Raw genomic sequence first — 14,563 nt, forward strand, 5'->3', positions numbered from 1 at the left:
AGACATCAAAGACCTATTACGTGTGTACGAAATGTAATAAGAAAAGCACGAGGATTGGCAGTTCGGGGGTGTGCGAATCCTGCGTAGACAAGGGCGCACAGCCGGGGAGCAGTGCTCCATCACGGTCATGGGAGGATGTTCTTACGGAAAGAATATCCAAGGAAATGGCGGAATCACGCAAACAACAATCAGAGTGGGCTGCGGGATTCTCAAAGACGATGGAAGAGTTTCTCATTAAATTAACGCCGCCCGCACAAGCAGACACAAATGTGCGCAAGGCAGTTAAAAGACCACTTCCTGTGTTTCAGGTAACAGAGGAAGAGGATGGTATTATTATGGATACGGAGGAAGGTGAGTTAATTGAATCTACGGAAGAGGATTCGGCAATCTCAGGTATTGACTCCTTAATTGATGCAGTTAAAGACATCCTAGACTTTAAGGGAGAAGAGTTTCAGGAACCTGAGGAATTCGACTTATTCGAATCCCAGAAACCACGTTCAGCGGTGTTTCCCATTCCTAAATCTCTCCAAACTCAAATGGAGGAGGCATGGAAACAACCTGATAAACGGTTTCAATTCCCAAAACAATTTCAGGTAACGTATCTTTTACCTAAGGGGGTAATGGATAAATGGGAGAATCCACCGGTAGTGGATGCTTCCCTGGGAAGATTATCAAAGAAGGCATTTTTGCCAATACCTAATGTAACGACTTTAAAGGATGTGTCAGATCGTAAGGTTGACACAGCTTTAAAGTCGATTTTTGTAGCAGCAGGTGCAGCACAGAGGCCTACCCTCATCTGTGCTTGGGTTAACAAGGCCATGGGAGCATGGGCCAGTCGTATTATACAAGCTATTGAAGAGGAAAATAGCTTGGAGGAGACTACGCATCTGGCAGAACACATTCGAGAATTGGCTTCATATTTATGTCAGGCATCTAAGGATGCTAGTAGGATTGCATCACGCATATCCGCATAGGCCTTATCAGCAAGGAGAATCTTATGGCTTAGAGATTGGCAGGGAGATTCTGACACTAAAAAGGCAGTGGAAGCTATTCCCTTTGCAGGTGACACGCTTTTCAGTCCAGAATTGGATAAGTGGATTTCCCAAGCTGCAGCTGGAAAGTCCACATTCCTGCCCACTCCTTATACAAGAACCGCTCCACAGGTTAAGAGAGGTTATTCGGGACCAACGTTTAATTCCTTCAGATCTCAGTCCTTTCGAGGCCGAGGAAGAGGTTTTGGTGGACAGGCACGTGGGGGCAGAGGTAGAGGCCGCTCGCAGGCAACAAACAGAAAGCAGGATAAACCTGCTGAAAAGACCGTGGCATGACGGTCTCCCGGCTCACCTGGGGTCTCCCCTGGTGGGCGCACGACTGGAGGGGTGTCAGGACACATGGGCCAACACCTCTCCAGAGAGCTGGATAAACAACATAATCTCTCAGGGGTACAAGATGGATTTTCAAGAGAGACCTCACAGTCAATTTTTTACTACAGGCTTACCTCTGTGCCCGCAGAAAGCAAAAGCGTTACTTTCAGCAATTCAAAAATTGCTACAGTCAGAGGTCATTGTTCCAGTTCCTACCCCTCAGAGAGGAACGGGATTTTATTCCAGTCTTTTTGTCGTGCCAAAACCAGACGGAACAGTCAGACCGATTCTAAATTTAAAAGTTTTAAACCAATTTCTAAGAATTTACAAATTCAAGATGGAATCAATACAGTCGGTCATTGCAGGTCTAGAACACAAGGAGTTCATGATATCCATGGACATAAGGGATGCGTACCTGCATATCCCAATTTGGTCTCCCCACCAAGCTTACCTACAGTTCGCATTGGGGAAGGATCATTATCAATTCAGAGCTCTACCATTCGGTCTATCTTCAGCCCCGAGGATCTTTACGAAGATCATGGCGGTCATGGTGGCAGAATTGAGAATAAGGGGAGTCACTATAATACCTTATCTAGACGATCTCCTAATCAAAGCCTCTTCTTAGGAGAAGCTGGTAAAGGATGCTCACACATCTCACCAATTTCTGATTCAACACGGTTGGATAGTGAACTTCAAGAAATCCAACCTCATTCCAACACAACGGATTCAGTTCCTAGGTCTTATATTGGACACGGTGAAATTAAGAATTTTTCTGCCAGAATCCAAGATTCAGGACATACGGAAGTTGGTGACTCAAGTACTAGGGGCACCGACGGTGTCTCTACATCTCTGTGTATAACTTCTAGGAAAAATGGTAGCATCGTTCGAAGCTATCCAGTACGGAAGACTTCATTCCCGACCCTTTCAGATGAATCTCATTGCTCAGGGAGCAGGTTCACATTGGCTACTTCATCGGAGAATCAGACTTCAACCACAAGTACGTGTCTCCCTGACATGGTGGTTGATGCACAAGAATCTCGCAGCAGGAAAGAGATTTGCCATTTGGGACTGGAGGATTCTGACAACGGACGCCAGTCTCAGAGGTTGGGGTGCCGTCCTGAAAGGCCATCAATTTCAGGGAAGGTGGACGCCTCAAGAGAGCAGATTACCCATAAACATTCTCGAACTAAGAGCTGTTTACAACGCACTTCTATTGGCCGAGGATCTGGTCATAGATCAGTATGTACGGATACAGTCGGACAAGGTCACAACAACGGCTTACATAAACCGTCAAGGGGGAATGAAGAGCAGGATGGCGTTGAGGGAATCGACAAAGATCCTGTTGTGGGCGGAAAGGCGAAACATCATCCTTTCGGCAATATTCATTCCAGGAGTAGAAAACTGGGAAGCAGATTATCTCAGTCGACAAGACATGCATCCGGGAGAGTGGTGTCTTCATCCGCGGATTTTCAAGATGGTAGTGAGGAGATGGGGTCTTCCACAGATCGACCTCATGGCATCGAGGCAGAACCACCAGCTGCCCAGATATGTGTCCAGGACAAGGGATACTGCAGCAGAAGGAGTAGATGCGTTGACGCTTCCTTGGGATTACGAAGGGGTGTACATCTTTCCACCCTTCCCTCTCATACCAGAGATACTGAAAAGGTTGAAACAAGAACGAGTGGGGGCGATTCTAATCGCACCAGATTGGCCACGCAGGAGTTGGTACTCGGACCTGCAGGGATTACTGTCAGAAAGCCCGTGGAGGTTACCTCAAAGAGAGGACTTACTGTCTCAAGGACCATTTCTTCACCCAGACCTGAACAGACTGCGTTTGACGGCGTGGCTGTTGAAACCCGGATCTTAAGAAACAGAGGAATACCAAGACTGGCTATTCCTACGATGATTGCGGCTAGAAAGCAGGTTACAGCGGGGCATTACTACAGAATTTGGAAGAAATATATAGACTGATGTCAGAAACGTGGATGGGATTCGAAAACCTTCCACTTATCCAGACGTTTACTGTTCCTTCAAGCAGGCCTGACATTAGGCCTGCGATTGGGATCTCTGAAGGTTCAGGTGGCGGCTCTTTCCATTCCTTTTCAACAACGGTTGGCATCCTTGCCAGAGGTTCAAACTTTTTTGCAAGGGGTGCTACGGATACAACCCCCTTTTCGTACCCCCACGGCACCATGGGACCTGAATTTGGTATTAGATTTTTTAAAATCTCCTTGGTTTGACCCATTAATACGGACAGACCTGAAATATCTTTCTTGGACGGTAACGTTGTTGCTAGCCTTAGCTTCGGCTAGACGGGTCTCTGAGTTGGGAGCCTTGTCGTGTAAAAGTCCCTTTTTGGATTTTTCATGAGGATCGGGCGGAACTCCGTACAAGAGCAGATTTCCTTCCTAAGGTTGTTTCGGGTTTTCATGTAAACCAACCAATTGTGGTCCCATCTTTCCAGAGTCCAGCTGATGGGGATGTGTCATTGGATGTGGTACGAGCTTTAAGGGTGTACGTACAAGTTACATCGTCCTTTCGGATGAGCCAAAGAAAGGTTGGCCGGCTTCTAAGCAGTCCCTGTCTCGTTGGATTAGACTTGCTATTAGACAAGCGTATATTTCCAGTGGTAAACAGGTTCCATTGCGGACAAGTGCGCATACCACTAGATCAGTGGGTGCCTCCTGGGCGGCTGCCAGAGGGGTTTCCACTACTCAACTTTGCAGAGCGGCGACGTGGTCCTCGGCCCACACGATCGCAAAATTTTATAAGTTCGATACCTTTGCGTCCGAAGATTCTAACTTCGGACGTTTGGTTTTGCAGGCAACAGACAGCACTCCCTCCCTGGGAGATAACTTTGGGACGTCCCCTAATGTCTAAGTGGAACTCCAGTGTCCCCTAGTGGATGAAAGAGAAAAGAGGATTTTGGTACTTACCGATAAATCCATTTCTCTGAATCCTCTAGGGGACACTGGACGCCCGCCTCTGTGCTGTCAGTCCTGCTGTGTTCATACAGTTAGTACAAACAGCGTTGGGTTTTCGTTTAAAGATGTTCTTAGATGCTGTTTGGCATGTTGCACGGTTCGGTTCCTCGCCACGGGCTCTCATACGTGTCCTCATCTCTCGGGCCAATTTTCAAAACTGAGGCATGAGGGGCGTGAAGGGGTAGGAGCCGGCTGTGCAGACAATGCAAATTTTTAAGATTGTGCCACACCTCCGGTTCGCAGACTTCACACCCCTAATGTCTAAGTGGAACTCCAGTGTCCCCTAGAGGATTCAGAGAAATGGATTTATCGGTAAGTACCAAAATCCTCTTTTCTTTTCCTTATGTGGCCTTAAAGCAGCTTTCCTTTGCAGGTTCCAAGAGTACATATATTGAAAACAATGGTCGGTCTTTCCAACATAGGGCCTAATTCAGACCTGATCGCAGCGGCAAATTTGTTATCTAATGGGCAAAACCATGTGCACTGCAGATGTAACATGTGCAGAGAGAGTTAGATTTGGGTGGGGTGTGTTCAAACAGAAACCTTAATTGCAGTGTAAAAATAAAGCAGCCAGTATTTATTCTGCACGGGTGTGGATCATAGGGTCGACCACTATTGGTCGACAGTAAGTAGGTCGACACCCAAAATAGTTAGACACAAGCATTATAGAAGTGCTGACATAAAAGTGTTATTATAAAAATAGCGTTATACCTGCGTTAAACCGAAGGAAAACAGAAGGGAAACATCAACACACCAACACTACCACAAAAGGACTGCTTTAATGCCTCAAAAGTATGTAATTCATCTTATGCATATTATCTGTTTTTAAAAACCTATGACAAGGCATCCCCAATCTGCTCACTACAGTTCTCTCTTAGGTAAACTTATGTATGTTTCTTGATGTAATGATTTCTTGTAAATTTCATTGCATGTGTGGGGAAGTTGCTCGGTGAAACGTTTTATTATTGCATACTGACTGGTGTTTACCTCCTTTGAACATTTACCATTGTGGTCAGGTGTACTATATCTTTATATTTAGTAAGGTGTAGTCATGGTGTAAAGGACAGAGTATGATTACCGATTAGTACAAGAAAACAAATACTGAGCAACATCCCCAAACAGGTAATTTCAACTTTAAACTTGTCATTTATTTTGTACGCTCTGGACATGGCTACTAATAACAAATGCACAGACAAAATTCTTAAAGCTATGTGTGCAAATGCTAGGAGCTTAGGAGACAAAATTCCAGAGCTAATTGCAATAATGACAAGGGATAACCTGGATTTTGTGGCAATTACAGAGTCTTGGTGCAATGAGAATCATGACTGGGACTTAGCTATACCAGGATACAATTTATTTAGGAAAGATAGAATAGGAAGAATAGGAGGAGGGGTAGCAATATATGTGGAAAAAAAAGCATAAATGCTACTTTAATACAAAATATTGAAGCCAAAACTGAGGCCCTTTGGCTCACCATAGAAACTGGGAAGAAGGACATTATTCGCATTGGGGTGATCTATAGACCACCAGGCCAGGGGCAGGATTTGGACAGGAACCTATTGTTGGACATCTCTAAAATGGCTTTTAAGGGAGAAGTCCTAATCATGGGAGACTTTAATTTACCTGATGTAAATTGGGAGGGGTCTTTTGCAAGTTCAGCTACAAGTGGCAAATTTTTACATTCCTTACAGGGAGCATCTCTCAAGCAATTGGTGAGGGAGCCCACTCGCAAAGACTTAATATTAGATCTAATTCTTACAAATGGTGATAGGATATCTGATATATATGTGGGTGAGCACCTGGGATCCAGTGATCATCAAGCAGTATGGTTTAGTATAAAGACAGGATCCAACTCCTGTCACACAAAAACAAAGGTGTTGGATTTTAGAAATGCTGACTTTGCATTGGAGATGTTTAAGTGATTCATTGGCAGACTGGAGGAACTTGGAAGGAGTGCAGGAGAGGTGGAAAAAACTGAAAAGTGCAATGCTAAGTGCAACAGACCTTTGTATCAAAATGGTTAGGAAAAGCACCAGGAAAAGGAAGCCAGTGTGGTTCACAAAAGAAGTATCAACTAGTGTGAAAGCAAAAAAGATGGCTTTTAGGAAATACAAACAGACTCAAAATAATAACGACAAAGAGGTGCATCTGAACAGACGGAAGGATGCTAAGAAAGTGATCAGACGTGCAAAGGCAGAAGCTGAGGAGAAAATGGCCCAGTCAGTAGATAAAGGGGGCAAAACTTTTTTTAAGTATATAAGTGAAAGGAGAAAATCAAATGGAGGAATAATAAGACTTAAGACAGAGAGTGGGCATTTGGTGGAGGGAGACAAGGCAATAGCAGATCACCTAAATAATTATTTTTGCTCAGTATTTACTACAGAAGAAGGGATGGGGCCACAGTTAAGTTGCAAGGACATTCATAAAAATAAGGTAGATGAAAATACATTTACAGAGGAGAAGGTCCTAACAGAACTTTCAAAACTAAAAGTGGATAAATCACTGGGACCAGATGGGATACACCCAAGGATACTCAAAGAGCTAAAAGATGTGCTGGTTACACCTTTAACAGAATTATTTAACCAGTCACTAAATACAGGTGCTATTCCAGAGGACTGGAAAAGAGCAAATGTAGTTCCACTGCACAAAAGTGGAAGCAAGGAAGAAGCAAGTAACTACAGACCAGTAAGCCTTACATCGGTAGTAGGGAAAGTAATGGAAAAACTATTAAAAGAAAGAGTAGTGGAATATCTTAAATCAAACAACTTACAGGATCCAAAACAGTATGGATTTACTGGTGGGAGATCATGCCAAACAAATCTTATTGACTTTTTTGACTCTGTGATGAAAATAATAGATCAAGGGGGAGCTGTAGATGTAGCATATCTAGACTTTAGTAAGGCATTTGACACTGTCCCACATCGCAGACTGCTAAATAAACTTGAAAGCCTGGGGGTGGATTATAAATCAGTTAAATGGATAAGAACCTGGTTGCAGGATAGGAAACAGACAGTCGTAGTTAATGGAGTTCAATCTATGGAGGGAAATGTTACCAGTGGAGTACCCCAGGGATCTGTACTTGGTCCAGTTCTCTTTAATATCTTTGTTGGTGACATTGCAGATGGTATTGAAGGGAAGATATGCCTTTTTCTCTGACGTCCTAGTGGATGCTGGGACTCCGTAAGGACCATGGGGCATAGTGGCTCCGCAGGAGACAGGGCACAAAATAAAAGCTTAAGGATCAGGTGGTGTGCACTGGCTCCTCCCCCTATGACCCTCCTCCAAGCCTCAGTTAGATTTTTGTGCCCGGCCGAGAAGGGTGCAATCTAGGTGGCTCTCCTGAGCTGCTTAGAATAAAAGTTTAGTTTAGGTTTTTTTATTTTCAGTGAGTCCTGCTGGCAACAGGCTCACTGCATCGTGGGACTAAGGGGAGAAGAAGCGAACTCACCTGCGTGCAGAGTGGATTGGGCTTCTTAGGCTACTGGACATTAGCTCCAGAGGGACGATCACAGGTACAGCCTGGATGGGTCACCGGAGCCGCGCCGCCGTCCCCCTTACAGAGCCAGAAGAGACGAAGAGGTCCGGTGAAATCGGCGGCAGAAGACATCCTGTCTTCAGACTAAGGTAGCGCACAGCACCGCAGCTGTGCGCCATTGCTCTCAGCACACTTCACACTCCGGTCACTGAGGGTGCAGGGCGCTGGGGGGGAGCGCCCTGAGACGCAATATAACAGTATATACCTTAGGTGGCAAAAAGAATACATCACATATAGCTCCTGGGCTATATGGATGTATTTTAACCCCTGCCATTTTTACACAAAAAAGCGGGAGATAAGGACGTCGTGAAGGGGCGGAGCCTATCTCCTCAGCACACAAGCGCCATTTTCCCTCACAGCTCCGCTGGAAGGACGGCTCCCTGACTCTCCCCTGCAGTCCTGCTTCAGAATCAGGGTAAAAAAGAGAAGGGGGGGCATTTTTGGCAGCAAATAACGATAATAACAGCAGCTATAAGGGAATAACACTTATATAAGGTTATCCCTGTATATATATAGCGCTGGGTGTGTGCTGGCAGACTCTCCCTCTGTCTCTCCAAAGGGCTAAGTGGGGTCCTGTCCTCTATCAGAGCATTCCCGGTGTGTGTGCTGTGTGTCGGTACGCGTGTGTCGACATGTATGGGGAGGAAAATGATGTGGAGGCGGAGCAGTTGCCTGTGTTGGTGATGTCACCCCCTAGGGAGTCGACACCTGACTGGATGATTGTATTTAAACAATTAAGTGATAATGTCAGCAATTTGCAAAAAACTGTTGACGACATGAGACAGCCGGCAAATCAATTAGTGCCTGTCCAGGCGTCTCAGACACCGTCAGGGGCGCTAAAACGCCCGTTACCTCAGTGGGTCGACACAGACCCTGACACAGATACTGAGTCTAGTGTCGACGGTGACGAGACAAACGTAATGTCCAGTAGGACCACACGTTACATGATCACGGCAATGAAAGAGGCATTGAACCTTTCTGACACTACAAGTACCACAAAGAAGGGTATTATGTGGGGTGTGAAAAAACTACCAATAGTTTTTCCTGAGTCAGAGGAAATAAATGAGGTGTGTGATAAAGCGTGGGTTTCCCCCGATAAAAAACAGCTAATTTCTAATAAATTATTAGCATTATATCCCTTCCCGCCAGAGGTTAGGGCGCGTTGGGAAACACCCCCTAGGGTAGATAAGGCGCTCACACGTTTATCTAAACAAGTAGCGTTACCGTCTCCTGATACGGCCACCCTCAAAGAACCAGCTGATAGAAGGCTGGAAAATATCCTAAAAAGTATATACACACATACTGGTGTTATACTGCGACCAGCAATCGCCTCAGCCTGGATGTGCAGTGCTGGAGTCGCATGGTCGGATTCCCTGACTGAGAATATTGATACCCTGGATAGGGACAATATTTTGTTAACTATAGAACATTTAAAGGATGCATTGCTATATATGCGTGATGCACAGAGGGATATTTGCACCCTGGCATCAAGAGTAAGTGCTATGTCCATCTCTGCCAGAAGAGCGTTATGGACGCGACAGTGGTCAGGGGATGCGGATTCCAAACGGTACATGGAAGTATTGCCGTATAAAGGGGAGGAGTTATTTGGGGCTGGTCTATCGGACCTGGTGGCCACGGCAACGGCTGGGAAATCCACCTTTTTACCCCAGGTCACTTCACATCAGCAGAAAAAGACACCGTCTTTTCAAACTCAGTCCTTTCGTTCCCATAAGTACAAGCGAGCAAAGGGCCACTCCTTTCTGCCCCGGGGCAGAGGAAGAGGAAAAAGACTGCACCGTGCAGCCGCTTCCCAGGAGCAGAAGCCCTCCCCTGCTTCTGCCAAGTCGTCAGCATGACGCTGGGGCTTTACAAGCAGACTCAGATATGGTGGGGGCCCGTCTCAAGAATTTCAACGCGCAGTGGGCTCACTCGCAAGTGGATCCCTGGATTCTACAGGTAGTATCGCAGGGGTACAAACTGGAATTCGAGGCGTTTCCCCCTCGTCGGTTCCTGAAGTCTGCTTTACCAAAGTCTCCCTCCGACAGGGAGGCAGTTTTGGAAGCCATTCACAAGCTGTATTCCCAGCAGGTGATAATCAAGGTACCCCTCCTGCAACAGGGAAAGGGGTATTATTCCACGCTGTTTGTGGTACCGAAGCCGGACGGCTCGGTGAGACCAATTTTAAATCTGAAATCCTTGAACACTTACATAAAAAGGTTCAAATTCAAGATGGAGTCACTCAGAGCAGTGATAGCGAACCTGGAAGAAGGGGACTATATGGTGTCTCTGGACATCAAAGATGCTTATCTCCACGTCCCAATATACCCTTCTCACCAAGGGTACCTCAGGTTTGTAGTACAAAACTGTCATTATCAGTTTCAGACGCTGCCGTTTGGATTGTCCACGGCACCTCGGGTCTTTACCAAGGTAATGGCCGAAATGATGATTCTTCTACGAAGAAAAGGCATTTTAATTATCCCTTACTTGGACGATCTCCTGATAAGGGCAAGATCCAGGGAACAGTTAGAAGTCGGAGTAGCACTATCTCAGGTAGTGTTACGTCAGCACGGGTGGATTCTAAATATTCCAAAATCGCAGCTGATTCCAACGACACATCTACTGTTCCTAGGAATGATTCTGGACACAGTCCAGAAGAAGGTGTTTCTCCCGGAGGAGAAGGCCAGGGAGTTATCCGAGCTAGTCAGGAACCTCCTAAAACCAGGCCAGGTCTCAGTGCATCAGTGCACGAGGGTCCTGGGAAAAATGGTGGCTTCCTACGAAGCGATTCCATTCGGAAGATTCCATGCAAGAACGTTTCAGTGGGATCTACTGGACAAATGGTCCGGATCGCATCTGCAGATGCATCAGTGGATAACCCTGTCGCCAAGGACAAGGGTGTCTCTCCTGTGGTGGCTGCAGAGTGCTCATCTACTAGAGGGCCGCAGATTTGGCATTCAGGATTGGATCCTGGTAACCACGGATGCCAGCCTGAGAGGCTGGGGAGCAGTCACACAGGGAAGGAATTTCCAGGGCTTGTGGTCAAGCATGGAAACATCTCTTCATATAAACATTCTGGAACTAAGGGCCATTTACAATGCCCTAAGTCAAGCAAAACCTCTGCTTCAGGGTCAGGCGGTGTTGATCCAATCGGACAACATCACGTCAGTCGCCCACGTAAACAGACAGGGCGGCACGAGAAGCAGGAGGGCAATGGCAGAAGCTGCAAGGATTCTTCGCTGGGCGGAAAATCATGTGATAGCACTGTCAGCAGTGTTCATTCCGGGAGTGGACAACTGGGAAGCAGACTTCCTCAGCAGACACGACCTTCACCCGGGAGAGTGGGGACTTCACCCAGAAGTCTTCCAGCTGATTGTAAACCGTTGGGAAAAACCAAAGGTGGACATGATGGCGTCACGTCTAAACAAAAAACTGGACAGATATTGCGCCAGGTCAAGGGACCCTCAGGCAATAGCAGTGGACGCTCTGGTAACGCCGTGGGTGTACCAGTCAGTGTATGTGTTCCCTCCTCTGCCTCTCATACCAAAAGTACTGAGAATCATAAGAAGGAGAGGAGTAAGAACTATACTCGTGGTTCCGGATTGGCCAAGAAGGACTTGGTACCCGGAACTTCAAGAGATGCTCACGGACGAACCGTGGCCTCTACCTCTAAGAAAGGACCTGCTACTGCAGGGGCCTTGTCTGTTCCAAGACTTACCGCGGCTGCGTTTGACGGCATGGCGGTTGAACGCCGGATCCTGAGGGAAAAAGGCATTCCAGAAGAAGTCATCCCTACTCTGGTCAAAGCCAGGAAGGACGTAACCGCAAAACATTATCACCGCATTTGGCGTAAATATGTTGCGTGGTGTGAGGCCAAGAAGGCCCCTACAGAGGAATTTCAACTGGGTCGTTTCCTTCATTTCCTGCAAACAGGACTGTCTATGGGCCTAAAATTAGGGTCCATTAAGGTTCAAATTTCGGCCCTGTCGATTTTCTTCCAGAAAGAACTGGCTTCAGTACCTGAAGTTCAGACATTTGTAAAAGGGGTGCTGCACATACAGCCTCCTTTTGTGCCTCCAGTGGCACCTTGGGATCTCAATGTTGTGTTGAGTTTTCTAAAGTCACATTGGTTTGAACCACTTTCCACTGTGGACTTAAAATATCTCACATGGAAGGTGTCGATGCTGTTAGCCTTGGCTTCAGCCAGGCGTGTGTCAGAATTGGCGGCTTTATCATATAAAAGCCCTTACTTAATTTTTCATTCTGACAGGGCGGAATTGAGGACTCGTCCTCAATTTCTACCTAAGGTGGTTTCTGCATTTCACATGAACCAACCTATTGTGGTACATGCGGCTACCAGGGACTTAGAGGACTCTAAGTTGCTTGACGTTGTCAGGGCCTTGAAAATATATGTTTCCAGGACGGCTGGAGTCAGAAAATCTGACTCGCTGTTTATCCTGTATGCACCCAACAAGCTGGGTGCTCCTGCTTCAAAGCAGACGATTGCTCGTTGGATTTGTAGTACAATTCAGCTTGCACATTCTGTGGCAGGATTGCCACAGCCAAAATCAGTAAAAGCCCATTCCACAAGGAAAGTGGGCTCATCTTGGGCGGCTGCCCGAGGGGTCTCGGCTTTACAACTTTGCCGAGCAGCTACTTGGTCAGGGGCAAACACGTTTGCTAAATTCTACAAATTTGATACCCTGGCTGAGGAGGACCTGGAGTTCTCTCATTCGGTGCTGCAGAGTCATCCGCACTCTCCCGCCCGTTTGGGAGCTTTGGTATAATCCCCATGGTCCTTACGGAGTCCCAGCATCCACTAGGACGTCAGAGAAAATAAGATTTTACTTAACGATAAATCTATTTCTCGTAGTCCGTAGTGGATGCTGGGCGCCCATCCCTAGTGCGGATTGTCTGCAATACTTGTATATAGTTATTGTTACAAAAATTCGGGTTATTATTGTTGTGAGCCATCTTTTCAGAGGCTCCTTTGCGTTTATCATACTGTTAACTGGGTTCAGATCACGAGTTGTACGGTGTGATTGGTGTGGCTGGTATGAGTCTTACCCGGGATTCAATATCCTTCCTTATTATGTACGCTCGTCCGGGCACAGTATTCTAACTGAGGCTTGGAGGAGGGTCATAGGGGGAGGAGCCAGTGCACACCACCTGATCCTTAAGCTTTTATTTTGTGCCCTGTCTCCTGCGGAGCCGCTATTCCCCATGGTCCTTACGGAGTCCCAGCATCCACTACGGACTACGAGAAATAGATTTATCGGTAAGTAAAATCTTATTTTGCAGATGATACAAAGATATGCAACAGGGTAGACACACCGGGAGGGGTCAAACAAATGATTAATGACCTAGGTAGGCTTGAGAAATGGTCAAGAACGTGGCAACTACAGTTTAATGCTAAAAAATGCAAAATCATGCACTTGGGTCTCAAAAACCCAAAGGCTAAGTATAGTATCAAGGGTACTATAATGGAAACTATTGAGGAGGAAAGAGATTTAGGAGTCACTATTTCAAGTGACTTGAAGGCAGGAAAGCAATGCAACAAAGCAATGAGAAAGGCAAGTCAGATGCTTGGTTGCATAGGGAGAGGAATCAGTAGCAGGAAAAAAGAAGTGATAATGCCACTGTATAGGTCATTGGTACGGCCCCATCTGGAATACTGTGTCCAGTTCTGGAGACCCTATCTCCAGAAGGATATAAATACATTAGAGAGTGTACAAAGAACAACTAAAATGGTGCATGGCCTACATCACAAAACTTACCCGGAAAGGCTAAAAGATCTTAACATGTATAGTTTGGAGGAGAGAAGGGAAAGGGGGGACATGATAGAAACTTTCAAATATATCAAGGGTCTTAACAAAGTTCAGGAGGGAAACATTCTTCAAAGGAAAAGAAGTATTAGAACTCGAGGGCATACATTGAGACTGGAGGGGGGGAGGTTCAGGGGAAATTTAAGGAAAAATTACTTCACAGAAAGGGTAGTGGATAAGTGGAATAGCCTCCCATCAGAGGTGGTAGAGGCTAAGACTATAGGGCAATTTAAACATGCTTGGGACAGGCATATGAATTTCCTTACAAAGAATTAAGGTTAAAAAAGGGTTGAGATTGCCTAAAGGATAAAATAAAAAAGGGGCAGACTAGATGGGCCAAGTGGTTCTTTTCTGCCGTCAAATTCTATGTTTCTATATTATATCGACATGAGGTTTGTTTTTTTACATTTGGTGTCGTTTTCACCGTACAGTGACTGGGAACCCCAATTAGTGCACTGTGTCCCCTTGCATGGCTCGCCATGCGTCGGGCAAGGTGCCTCGCTGCGTTCTGCACAGGTTACTGTTCCCAATTGTAGTCCACGTGGATCGCAAAGTATGAAAAAGTAATTTTTTTTTTGAAAAACTCATGTTGAGCTAGAGACCACGTCGATCTACTTACTGTCGACTTATAGTGGTCCACCTAGAGACCGGATACCCCCTGCACAGAATCAAAATCCACCCAAATGTAACTCCCTCTGCACATGTTACATCTACCCCACCTGCAGTGCACATGGTTTTGCCCATTAGCTAACAAATTTGCTGCTGCAATCAGGTCTGAATTAGGCCAATAATAAGCTTTAATACTGAAGCAAAACCTAATAATTTCCCAATAGATAGGTCTGCGTGAAACATCATTCC

At 46.0% G+C, this 14,563-nt stretch overlaps 1 protein-coding gene across 4 annotated transcripts in view; it reads left to right on the plus strand.

The window, feature by feature from the left end:
• PRDM10 (PR/SET domain 10) overlaps positions 1-14,563 on the plus strand; it is a 118,039-nt gene that overhangs the window by 96,338 nt on the left and 7,138 nt on the right. The window lies entirely within an intron of this gene.

Source organism: Pseudophryne corroboree, chromosome 10 (assembly GCF_028390025.1).
Source record: "Pseudophryne corroboree isolate aPseCor3 chromosome 10, aPseCor3.hap2, whole genome shotgun sequence".
NCBI classification, from domain to species: domain Eukaryota; kingdom Metazoa; phylum Chordata; class Amphibia; order Anura; family Myobatrachidae; genus Pseudophryne; species Pseudophryne corroboree.